The 13,792-nt window shown below is 40.5% G+C and overlaps 1 protein-coding gene across 4 annotated transcripts in view; it reads right to left on the bottom strand.

Moving 5' to 3' along the window:
• LOC109889942 (protocadherin-15-like) overlaps window positions 1-13,028 on the bottom strand; it is a 266,187-nt gene extending 253,159 nt beyond the window's left edge. For 3 of the 4 annotated variants that reach the window (XM_031823570.1, XM_031823571.1, XM_031823569.1), the window contains exon 1: window positions 12,761-13,028. The gene's annotated coding sequence lies outside the window, so the exon portion shown is untranslated. The remainder of the gene's footprint in view (window positions 1-12,760) is intronic. The other variant, XM_031823572.1, reaches the window with a different exon arrangement.
• Between the last annotated feature and the right edge of the window lie 764 nt (window positions 13,029-13,792).

The raw sequence follows: 13,792 nt of genomic DNA, 5'->3' as shown, positions 1-13,792 counted from the left end.
CCCTCTCTGTCACGGATGTCATGGTTGCCCTTAGTTTGAAGATGTAATCCAGAGACAGGTGTTTTATACAATAGCTTTCTTTGTGTTATCTTTTCAACTTCCTCCGCATATTTGCAATCAAACACCAGAGTTATTTTGCTCTGCTTCCACTTGGTATTCCACTGATTTAAAAACTCAGTCCACCAGAAAGTGTAGAGCATTAGCAAGACTTTTGCAGTTCTTTGTGATATCTTTCAAAAAAGCAGCGTTATAATTATTACCGACAAATACTGAAGAACTCATGTTACAGACAGAAGCATGCTACATGGCTACCAGTCCAAACTTATCTCTCGGCATATCCAGCCCAACCATTATCTCAGCCAATCATACCTAGCGGGAAGGTTCCTGACTTTTTCTGTGGCTAAAACAACTAGACTCATAATTTAACAATTGTATTCATATTAGCAGATGGGGTCCATGTTTGTTATTAAGGCACATGAAGTTCACATGTTCCAGTTGGCATTTCTGACAGAAAAACACATTTTGGTGAAAAAATATATGTTTCCCTTCAAATACCTCTCCTTTGAAGTATTGGCGTGTGACATACGCCTAGTCACATATAAAGGCTGTTGTCATTCTTTACGGTGACAGCTATTAATCATCAAATGCAATGTGAAATAGATGGGTATACATGCTGTAGCAAAGACATAACATTAACATTTTAGCTGACTCAAATGCTTGCTAGGTATAATGCATGATAACTCAAAATAGGATGTTTTTTGCTGCTAGCCTGCTCCTGGCTGAGCCACACACAATCAGACTCTTTAACAATGCCCCCAGTTCTACCAGGGCTTCTATAGCATGACCAACATTCAACATAACTTCTACCTTACAAAACATTTATGTATAGTCAGCATAGATCACCATTACACTGAAGAGCTGAATGGTTTAGTCACATACAAAATAAATTACATCTGCAAGAATGCATACCAAACCTGACATTGACAGTGAAAGAGAACAAGGTATTGCACAATAAATGCCTTTTAAAATTCCAATCCATTTTAAATCATATTGCCACCATTCAATCTCAGCTAAAAACAGCCAACCTTAAACACATCTAGTATTCAAGTCAACCACTTCTCTTCTCTAAAAACGTTATTGAACTAACAGCCGAAGTCTGTTTGAATGAAGTATCAGTGTTCACTTACCTCTTATAGTTTCAGAGAGCATTTCAGTGGGTAGAATGGATCTGCTAATGGTAACAACCAAAGAGGGGTCCAGCTAGCTGTGATAAAAAAGGGAGCAATTTGCTACTTCCAACCTGGGAGTTACATTCCAATTAGAACTACATCATAGTAATCCCCAAAAACCTCAGTCCAAGCACATAAAAACATTAGTTGGAAGCAAGAACTTTAATATGCATCTTTGACCCCCATCCCATTATCTTCACACATCCCATTGTCTGAGGATGGCTGGAACCCCTTAAGCACGGACAATGTGATGATTCTTTGAACTATAGAACGTCTCTTTATGCAGGCCACTGAACTACTCCACAGTGTGTGTGTGTGTGTGTGTGTGTGTGTGTGTGTGTGTGTGTGTGTGTGTGTGTGTGTGTGTGTGTGTGTGTGTGTGTGTGAGTGACAACGCAAAGGCGGCATTATCTTTGGATCAGCTAGCTCAAAGTGGTTAGACTATTAATTTAGCAAAAAATATTGTGACAATACCAAATGGACAGCCCAAGGCTTGCTCACGTGTGTAGAGATACAAAAGGGATATTGAAGGAAGTAAGACCTGCAATCACTTTCACTCCGGATTCACTCCGTATCGCCAAAGCATTGCGGAAGATACATGTTAAGAGAGAGAGAGAGCAAGACCCCACCTGGAAAATGTTAATGAAGTCCTCATGATCTACCCACAATCAGCCCTGCCCTGATATGAACCCTCCCCTGCTGTCAGTAATAACCTTTGATTTTGTGCCACTGTCCCTGTGCCATGCCTCTGTTCCTACTTCAGGCCACTCCAGGTGTCAGAGTAGCACCAGACAGTCTAATGTCCCTCAGCGTCTAATTATGGGCTGATTTGATAAGAGTGCTCAACCTGAACCAGCCCTCTTGATAAACGTGGCATGTACGCATAGAAGGTTAGATCTTAATACAGCCCTGCATCTCACACAATGTCTGGGGAAATTGAAGCACGGGGGTGGTGGGGGTAAGGACAAGTCTTTCTAGCGATCCTGGATCATCTCCGTCTCCACATCCGGACCGAGTAAAATCATTTCAGGTATCGCTGACCACGGGTGTCATCAACTACTGGTGGAATGTCTCCCTTACATTTAGCTAAATGTCATTTTGGATTGTGCGTAAGGCCATCCATCACCTTGTGTGTATTACTAACAGTAAGAGGTTACTGTATATGTGAACTCACAAGGTCATATCCTGCATGTACTGTAATCTTTTGACCTCCTTATAATTGCTTCTGTCACCACATGGTTATTGTCATCCTACCATATTTCTGTCAGTGCTCAATGACCTTGACTGAAATCCCACTGGGACTATGCAAATGTTCAACACAGCATCGTGGGATATGGTCTTTGTTATGTCAGCACTCAACAAAATAACTGAACAACACCCAAATGTGACCATTGACACGACCTTCAAACAGCCACATTTAAACTGACAATACCTCAAAAGGTTCGCTTTAGGGAAATATTTCTAGAAAATAAGAAAAACCCACACGAGGTAAAACATAAACGCTTCATTTCAATTAATAACACTGTAATATGTCTCACACTTGCAGTGTTGCGCCAGATGAGAGGGAACCATTAGTTAGTCATGGTAGTGTTCCAACCTTGTTTAATTTGTGCTTTATAACATAAAAACACAAACATACACACATACACGCAAACCTTCCTCGCATGAGCCCAGGGTAATAATGAAGAGGCAATGAGTCACAAGTGCAAACTACTACTACTACTACTACTACTACAACAATCAGAACACACAATGCTGTGAGTTATAAAATTGTCTCCAATATCTATTTGGCTCACATAGCATTTTGATGAAAAGAAAGACAAGTCCCAGTTGCACAATATGTAGAGTGAGGCCATCTTGAATACTGGTGTTTTCATGTATTTTTTTGGCCTACCCATCATTCCCTATGCTATTCTCTACTGTACATTCATACATCTAAAGAAGTACTTCATTATATTAGAATGGACAATGTATAGCCTCTGGATCTGATTAGTTATCAGAGCATTATAACCTCTTTGGTCTTAAGATGCCTTGAGCCTCCTCTTCTCTTACTGACAATAAAGATAGAGTAATGTAAGGAGGTCCTCGTGTCATGTACTGAAGACCTGGCATCATTCGCCTAGCTCCTTTGGTGCAGTCCAGAACTCTCAAACTGTGCAATGCGTACAAGGAGGAGAATGTAAGGGAATGATTTTGTCTTAGGCTATACACATTCTGTGTGTGCTGCGTTGCAGATTTAATTGAATTCCATCGCTTCATTATAAACTCAATGCCACATGTCTTCTGACTTGCATTGAGATGTCTTGAGGGAGATTATACATCACTCAACTATTGACAAAATCTCCTTGTCAATAGTTATTAAGGGATAGTCTTAACAAGAGAAGAGGTTTAGCAAACCAGGGATTACACAAGTCAATGTAACCTCAGGCAGAATAGAACTAATTTAACTCAGATACTAAACACATCCTGCTGATGTAGTCCTATACTGTGGCTTGGATGCATAGAGCATGTCAAAGGCTAGTCATATACAGTATAGGACGCCATGCAATGAATGCGACGCCTGGAACATATACACAAAAACTCCAGCTGTGGTAATCCGCACATAAGACAAGTCACAGTGTGTCCTACCACTGTCTACCATAGTCGGAGTTATGTGCCTGTGTGGAGAAAAGGGCAGAAGGTTTCTTCACATTATACAATTCAGATGGACAGACAAAGAGTAATGAATTATAGGACTGCCTTCAATAACAGTCAGGCCTAAACCTTAGGACTTTTCACAAACTATGTTACGGGCTCCGCATCCTAGCAATCTAGGACGCCATTGCGTTCACTGTGCGGTGCCCTATGTCGGGCTAACCAAGGCTGACCACTCCTGCTCTCTGCCACAAGTCACCAAATTTAAAGTTTAATGGAGAAACAAATCACTCATCTCTTTTCCTGAGATGAGCACCCCTCTCCGAATATATGACCACGCATGCAGGCCTACACACAAACAACTTCGAAAGCATTGACCTATAATGTACATGTGAACCAGGGGCATTATCAGAGGCGTGGCAGCACTACTTTCACGATCGTTATAAGGAGTGGACCAAAGCGCAGCGTGGTTTGGGTTCATCATAATTTATTTAAAATGTGAACCAGCAACAAAACAATAAAGAGTAACAAAACAAACAAACGTATAGTTTTGTAGGGCTCAAAAGCAACAATACAAAAACAAGATCCCACAAACAAGTGGAAAAAGGCTGCCTAAGTATAATCCCCAATCAGAGACAACGATAGACAGCTGCCTCTGATTGGGAACCATACCCGGCCAACAAAGAAATAGAAAACATAGAATACACATAGAAATAATCAACTAAAACACCCCCCAGTCACGCCCTGACCTACTCCACCATAGAAAATAAAGGCTTTCTATGGTCAGGACGTGACAGCTACCCTTAGTGTCCCCCCTTTCTCATTGGGTAAGAGTGCTGTTTGGATACCGGCCGTGCACAATCTCTTTAGAGGGCAGATTGGAGAAAAAGGCACAACAGGGTGACTGTAAGCTCTGTACAGGGCTTAACAACAGGTGCAACCAACAGACAGAATGGGGGGTGGCGAACATGACAACTTGCGGGCAGTGGGTTCTGAACTACAATGACAAAAAAAAAATATATATATATATATTTACCACCACCTGAAAGGGCACTTTGGAGCCTGGAAGGGCAAAGGGGCATGTACTCTACGACCGCACCTCTTACACCCCAGGAGGTTGAAAAGGTTTGTCATGGGCCCTCAAATCCTCAAAAAGTTATACATTTTGAATGGCTGCATCACTGCCTGGTATGGCAATAGCACTGCCCTCGATCACATGGAGCTACAGAGTGTGGTGCGGACAGCCAGTACATCACTGGGGCCTAGACTCCTGCCATCCAGGAAATCTATATCAGGCGGTGTGGTACAAAGGCCTGGAAAATCTTTAAAGACTCCAACCACCCAAGCCATAGACTATTCTCTCTGCTTCCACATGGCAAGCGGTACCGGTGCATCAAGTCTGGCAACAACATGCTCTAAAACAGCTTCTATCCCCAAGCAATAAGACTGACAAATAGCTAACAAAATCGCTACACGGATGATCTGAATTGACCTTTTATATTCATTGACCTTTAACTGTATCTATGCAGACTCAGAGGGCCCTACACACTCACACTCATTCCATCATCTGCTCACTCACAAAGTATATGCACATACAGTGCATTTGGAAAGTATTCAGACCCCTTGACATCTTCCACATGTTGTTATGTTACAGCCTTATTCTAAAATTGATTAAATTGTTTATTTTCCTCATCAATCTACACACAATACCCTATAATGACAAATCAAAAACAGGTTTTTAGAAATGTATAAAAAATAAAAACTGAAATATTACATAGGTATTCAGACCATTTACTCAATACTTTGTTGAAGCACCTTTGGCAGCGATTACAGTCTCGAGTATTCTTGGCACACATATTTGGGGAGTTTCTCCCATTCGTCGCTGCCGATCCTCTCAAGCTCTGTCAGGTTGGATGGGGAGCGTCGCTGAACAGCTATTTTCAGGTCTCTCCAGAGATGTTCAATCAGGTTCAAGTTCGGGCTCTGGCTGGGCCACTCGAGGGCATACAGAGACTTGTCCCGAAGCAACTCCTGCGTTGTCTTGGCTGTGTGCTTAGGGTTGTTGTCCTGTTGGAAGGTCAACCTTCACCCCAGTCTGAAGTCCTGAGAGCTCTAGAGCAGGTTTTCATCAAGGATCTCTCTAACCTTTGCTATGTTTATCTTTCCCTCGACCCTGACTAGTCTCCCAGTCCCTGCCACTGAAAAACATCCCCACAGCATGATGCTGCCACCACCATGCTTCACAGCAGGGATGGTGCCAATCTTGGTTTCATCAGACCAGAGAATCCTGTTAATCATGGTCTGAGAGTCTTTTTGCAAACACCAAGCTGGCTGTCATGTGCTTTTTACTGAGGAGTGGATTCCATCTGTCCACTCCACCATAAAGGCCTGATTGGAGGAGTGCTGCAGAGATGGTTCTCCACCTGGAAGGTTCTCCACCTCTCCAAAGAAGAACTCTGGAGCTCTGTCAGAGTGACCATAGGGTTGTTGGTACATTTTTTGGTACCCTTACCCAGATCTGTGTCTCAACACAATCCTGTCTCGGAGCTCTACGGAAAATGTATTCGACCTCATGGCTTCGTTTCTTCTCAGACACGCACTTTGAAATGTGGGATCTTATATAAACAGCACCTGATGTCACAGGAAGGCCAAAAAGATCATCAAGGACAACAACCATCTGAGCCACTGCCTGTTGTGAAAAACTGAGTTTAAATGTATTTGGGATGGTGTTCTTCGGCTTGCAAGCATCCCCCTTTTTCCTACAAACATAACGACGGTCATTATGGCCAAACAGTTCTATTTTTTGTTTCATCAGACCAAGGGACATTTTTCCAAACAGTACGATCTTTGTCCCCATGTGCAGTTGCAAACCGTAGTCTGGCTTTTTTATGGCGGTTTTGGAGCAGTGGCGTCTTCCTTGCTGAGCGGCCTTTCAGGTTATGCCGATATAGGACTTGTTTACTGTGGATATAGATACTTGTGTACCTTTTTCATCCAGCATCTTCACAAGGTCTTTTGCTGTTGTTCTGGGATTGATTTGCACTTTTCACACCAAAGTATATTCATCTCTAGGATACAGAAAGTGTCTCCTTCCTGAGCGGTATGACAGCTGCGTGGTCCCATGGTGTTTATACTTGCGTACTATTGTTTGTACAGATAAACCTGGTACCTTCAGGCATTTAGAAATTGCTCCCAAGGATGAACCAGACTGCAATTTTGGCTGATCTCTTTTGATTTTCCCATGATGTCAAGCAAAGAGGCACTGAGTGTGAAGGTAGGCCTTGAACTACATCCACAGTTACACTTACAATTGACTCAAATGATGTCAATTAGCCAATCAGAAGCTTCTAAAGCCATGACATCATTTTCTGGAATTTTCCAAGCTGTTTAAAGTCACACTCAACTTAGTGTATGAAAACTTCTGACCCACTGGAATTGTGATACAGTGAATTATAAGTGAAATAATCTCTCTGTAAACAATTGTTTGAAAATTACTTGTGTCAAACACAAAGTAGATGTCCTAACTGACTTGCCAAAACTATAGTTTCTTAACAATAAATGTGTGGAGTGGTTGAAAAATGAGTTTTAATGAATACAACCTAAGTGTATGTAAACCTCTGACTTCAACTGTATATACTGTATTCTATACTATCTATTGCATTTTAGCCTATGCACTCTGTCATTGTTCATCCATATATTTATATATTCTTATTCCATTCCTTTAATTAGATTTGTGTGTATTAGGTATTTGCTGTGAAATTGTTTCATATTACTTGTTAGATATTGCTGCACTGTCGGAACTAGAAGCACAAGCATTTTGCTACACTCGTAATAACATCTGCTAACCACGTGTATGTGACCAATAAATGTGATTTGATTTGGGTGCCTTTCCAAATCAAGTCCAATCAATTGAATATACCACAGGTGGATGCCAATCAAGTTGTAGAAACAGCCTAAGGATGATCAATGGAAACAGGATGCATCAGAGTTCAATTTCGAGTCTCTTAACAAAGGATCTGTGCATACATTAAAAAAAGCTGTATTCATTTGGTCATTATGGGGTATTATGTGGAGATGGATGAGGACAAAAATAATGTAATTCATTTTAGAATAAGGCGTTAACGTAACAAATTCTGGGAAAAAGCCAAGGGGTCTGAATACTTTCCGAATGCCCTGTACATTTCTACTGACTCTACACACACCAGTGGTGACCTGTCATTCAGGGCAGGTGGGGCAGAGGCTGTTTTTAGCCCCGCCTGTTTAGCTAAAAAAATAATATATATATTATATATATATTTAAATACAGTAACAGTCAAAAGTTTAGACACACCTACTCATTCCAGGGCTTTTCTTCATTTTTACTATTTTCTACATTGTAGAATAATAGTGAAGACAACAAAACTATGATATAACACATATGAAAATAACACACTATGAAATAACACATATGTGTAGTAACCAAAAAAGTTTTAAACAAACCAAAATATATTTTATATTTGAGATTCTTCAAAGTAGCCTTTGCCTTGATGACAGCATTGCACATCCTTGGCATTCTCTCAACCAGCGTCAATTAACAGGTGTGACTTGTTAAAAGTTCATTTGTGGATTTTTTTTCCTTCTTAATGCATTTGTGTTGTGACAGGGTAGGTGGTACACAGAGAATAGCCCTATTTGGTGAAAGACAATCTCCATATTATGGCAAGAACAGCTCAAATAAGCAAAGAGAATTGACAGTCCATCATTACTTTCAGGATCGGTGTCCCGTCCACGGGAGTCTTGAGCTAACATAGGCTAATGCGATTAGCATGAGGTTGTAAGTAACATGAACATTTCCCAGGACATACTATCGACATATCTTAATTGGCAGAAAGCTTAAATTATTGTTAATCTAACTGCACAGTCCAATATACAACAGCTATTACAGTGAAAGAATACCATGCTATTGTTTGAGGAGAGTGCACAGTTTTGAACATGAAAAGTTATTAATAAACCAATTAGGCACATTTGGGCAGTCTTGATACAACAGTTTGAACATAAATGCAATGGTTCATTGGATCAATCTAAAACATTGCACATACACTGCTGCCATCTAGTGGCCAAAATCTAAATAGGAACTGGGCTGGAATATTACATCATGGCCTTTCTCTTGCATTTCAAAGCTGATGTTACAAAGAAATTACAAAAAAAACGGTTGTTTTTTTCTTTGTATTATCTTTTACCAGATAGAATGTGCTATATTCTCCTACATTCCTTTCACATTTCCACAGACTTCAAAGTGTTTCCTTTCAAGTGGTATTAAGAATATGCATATCCTTGCTTCAGGGCCAGAGCTACAGGCAGTTAGATTTGGGTATGCAATTTTAGATGAAAATGTAAAAAAAATCATTTAAAAAGGGAAGATGACATGAAGTTCAGTCAATCCAGAAAATGTCAAGAACTTTCAAAGTTTTTTCAAATGCAGTTACAAAACCATCAAGCGCTATGATGAAACTGGCTCTCATGAGGACCACCACAGGAAAGGAACACCCAGAGTTACCTCTGCTGCAGAGGATACGTTCATTAGAGTTACCCGCCTCAGAAGTTGCAGCCCAAATACATGCTTCACAGAATTCAAGTAACAGACACATCTCAACATCAATTATTCAGAGGAGACTGCATGAATCAGGCCTTCATGATCTAATTGATGCAAAGAAAACACTACTAAAGGACACCAATAAGAAGAATGTCACGCCCTGGTCTTAGTATTTTGTGTTTATATATTTATTTAGTCAGGCCAGGGTGTGACATGGGTTTATTTTGTGTTGTGTTTTTGTATTGGGGTTTTAGTAGGTATTGGGATTGTGGCTCAGGAGGGGTGTCTAGCATAGTCTATGGCTGCCTGAGGCGGTTCTCAGTCAGAGTCAGGTGATTCTCGTTGTCTCTGATTGGGAACCATATTTAGGTAGCCTGGGTTTCACTGTGTGTTTTGTGGGTGATTGTTCCTGTCTCAGTTTGTTTGTATTCACCAGATAGGCTGTATAGGTTTTCACGTTCCGTTTCTTGTTTTTGTATTTGTCGTGTTTATTCATTCATTAAACATGTATCGAACTAACCACGCTGCATTTTGGTCCGACTCGCCTTCGACGGAAGAAAGCCGTAACAAAGAAGAGACTTGCTTTGGCCAAGAAACATGAGCAATGGACAATAGACCGGTGGAAATGTGTCCTTTGTTCTGATGAGTCCAAATTTGAGATTTTAGTTACCTCTTCGGGATCACTGTCCCTTCCACGGCACAGTTGAGCTAACGTAGGCTAATGCGATTAGCATGAGGTTGTAAGTAACAAGACAATTTCCCAGGACATAGACATATCTGATATTGGCAGAAAGCTTAAATTCTTGTTAATCTAACTGCACTGTCCAATTTACAGTAGCTATTACAGTGAAAGAATACCATGCTAGTTAGTCAGAAATCGCAAATTCAACAATGAGTGGTTTGGAAGGAATCAGTGGCTAACTGCAAGCGTTGCAAATTAATCACTATTTTGCTTCCCCTGCCTGCTATTCAGTGGAGAGTGTGTGTGGTCCAAGTCTGGGTTTAAGTGTCTCTTTCCAAGCTTAAAATTATTAACATTCACAAGCAACACCATGAACCAGAAAAGGTTGAATACATTGGCCATGCTGTCAATCCATCATGACTTCTGTAACGTTAAAAACACCTGGAAACCGACAACTGAGCTCAGACTAGGAAAATCATTTTTTTAATGGTCATCCAACTCGGAATTCCAAGTTAGGAACTCTGACCTCCTCTAGTGCACCTACCTGAAGATAAGTGACATCATGATTCAATCTAGTTCATTTCCGAGTTCCCGATTGTCTTGAAAGCCCCGTAAATTAAGAGAATGCCAGTTACATGACAAAATTTACCCACAAGAAGGACTTCAGCACCACCTTCCTGTTCAAGTGAGCACAGCACAATGGTCCAAAAATATATTGTATGCTGCTACATAAATTATGTACTATGCCAGGGAGATATGTATACTGTAGCAGAGAAAGTAATACTAAGTGTATGTTGTGTAGTAATCTATTAGTAGCCCATGTGCCTTGCCCTAATAATTTGGTCACATTCCCCCTCATAACTTAGCCTGCTGTTTGACTTGGTGGTGCAAATGTAGCCTATAGCCTGTTTTTAGAGAAATGTCATTGTCGAATACTTTAAGAGCTTCCATTGTCTGCTCATATGCCCCCTTTATTTATCCTATGGTTCTGACTTGTTGTACAGGGAGAATACTATAATGCCCATGCTCTGAATTATGTCACTGTACATTTAAAAAGTGCTGAACAAATAGTTATATAGACTACGTCGTCTTAGCTTGCTCATTAATGTCTTAATCGAAATTACGGATTACCTCTTATCTGCTCATCGCTCCCTTATGCCATAGTTTGTACATCTCAATTGTCAGTAAAAAAAAAATGTTTAAGCAGGGTAGCCATATCAGCTATGTTTTTTAAAAAGGCACTAAATGAGGCTGAATGAACTCTTTCGCTGCCAGACAAGGCTCTGCTGATAGCCAGCTGTAGCGGTGGTAAAGATAGCTCTTCGGTTGGGACAGCTTTATGTAGGCCCTAACAGTTTGTGGGCCCCGTTTGTCACCGTTATAGTGCAATTGATATATTGTTTAGTGTTGTGACTTTGCTGGCATGCATAAAACTTTGCTGGCCTGCCCCACAAAGATTTAAATGCTAAAATTGCCACTGACACACATGCACACCCACTCACAAACAAGTTGCTGGTACTGTTTATCTTAAACAGTCTTACGTTACCCTCTTACGTTACCCTATACATATCTACCTCCATCACTCCAGTATCCCTGCACATTGTAAATATGGCATTGGAACTAACCCTGTATATAGTATGCTTACTTACTTATTAATTTCTTCATATTTCTTCTTATTTCTCGTGTTTTTTTTTGTTGGTATTACATTATTATTAATTGTCATTGATTATTGCATTGTTGGTCTTTGAGTTTGCAAGTAAGGCATTTCACTGTACTTGTGCATGTGACATTAAAACTTTAAACTGAAACTTTAAACCTGATCTGTGCACATGGCTCCATGCACATCAGAGTGACACAGTTGTATCCAATTTTCGAAATAAATAAACAGTATCTAAATATTTATCAGAAAAAAAGACGAATGGAAGGTAGCTGCCAGGAATTGGGCTGCAGAAGGTGTGTGGCTGTTCAAGCCTTGAGGTAAATCCACAGGCGAGAGAGAGAACGAGAAAGAGCGAGAGAGAGAGAAAGAGAGAGACCCGACCCATGCGCGTGAAGGCGCTATATAGCTCCTTGACTCAGTGGAGAAATGTGTGATTTTTGGATGCTTCGCATAAAACAAAAGCGCTGATCATTCGACTCGGGGGGACATGACGTCCTTAAAGCGACTGCTTATCGTGAAACAACGCTTGGTTTTGCCTGCAGCTACAGTTTACAGTAAAACATTAATAGTATATCACCCTTGCGTAATCCAATGTGAACGCTGATGCACTCAGTGTGATTTAAAACTTCACTTTCAAGAGATTAACGGAACGGTAGTCTACCCTGGGTAAAGTAGTTTAACCATGGTGACGCAATGTCAATGATGAAATATAGTGCTAATAATTATTAACACGTTAAAATGGTTTATTACTGGCATCCCCCTATACTGAATTTATTATACACTGCATTTAGTCATTTTATTTGAAAGGACTAGACTAGATCATAGAACCATACACAACAAACACAATAGTTTATATAATCGAATATATTACATAGGCTGCAGGCTACAAACATTCAAATACATTTCAACGACATCTACACATTATTCCCTTACTGAAGTCCAAATATTACGACGGTCATATCAAACGTAAAATAATTTCTTACCATGTTGTCTCCGAAAGCACCCAAATCCTATTCCGATTGTCACAGAAGCCAACTGACACTAGAACACATCCTCACACAAGCACATCAGCCCTCGACCGCCCCCTGTCTCTCGCCTACACTTAAAAGGGAAACTCGGTGGCCAGAAATAACAACTATTGTACGCGTTAGTATATTTCTGTTGGCAAGCACGAATATCAAGCATCGAAACTCTGCTGCGCACAGCACATAGCTTACAGAAATCAACTACTCGTTGAAATTCAGACGCTCTCTCTCTCTCGGCTTGAGCAAATGCTCATGACGTTAAGCAGTAATCGTATTACGCGGGGCAGTAAAGGTGAAGTCGGGTAAATCTGTATTTTCCCCCTGTCCACGTCGTCAGACAGAGCAGCTCTACCTGGCCAACTCCTACTACACAGAGGGGTAGGGAGGGACGGTAAAGACACACAGGACCATGCTAGTCTACACTTTAGTTTCTATAGGGTGTTGTACACTTGGATTAAGAATGGGATAAATTACCTTTGACAAGGTTATGTCACATACTCTATTTTCACCAAGTCTATTTTATAAATGATGAACACATTAAAATATTAATCCAATCAATAGGCTATAGCACAGGTGAAAATAATTGTGTCCCAACTGAAAATGGTTTCAGTGAAAATAAGTGAATGGTCATCAGTATCTCCACAGTAGGCAGAAGTGTTATCTCTCAATCAAGATTAATTACCCTCAGGGTAGCAGCAGTGTGAAGGTCATCTAAAGCCATTTACAATCAGTTGGCAATCATTTTAGCCTTTACTGTACTCTGTCTGAATGGACTGGATGATGTTAGTGCTGAAACAATATTAACACTATAAACCTCTAATGATGATTCACCTAGCAGTCACCTTGCAACAATCACTGGTCTTTACCCCTATTGCTCTCAGCTCCAGTGGTGGAAAAAGTACCCAATTGTCATTTTTTATTTTATTTTATTTAACCTTTATTTAACCAGGTAGGCAAGTTGAGAACAAGTTCTCATTTACAATTGCGACC

Source organism: Oncorhynchus kisutch, linkage group LG4 (genome assembly GCF_002021735.2).
Source record: "Oncorhynchus kisutch isolate 150728-3 linkage group LG4, Okis_V2, whole genome shotgun sequence".
NCBI classification, from domain to species: Eukaryota; Metazoa; Chordata; class Actinopteri; order Salmoniformes; family Salmonidae; genus Oncorhynchus; species Oncorhynchus kisutch.
Note: the sequence above shows the minus strand (reverse complement) of the source record. Positions and strands in the feature narration are given on the sequence as shown.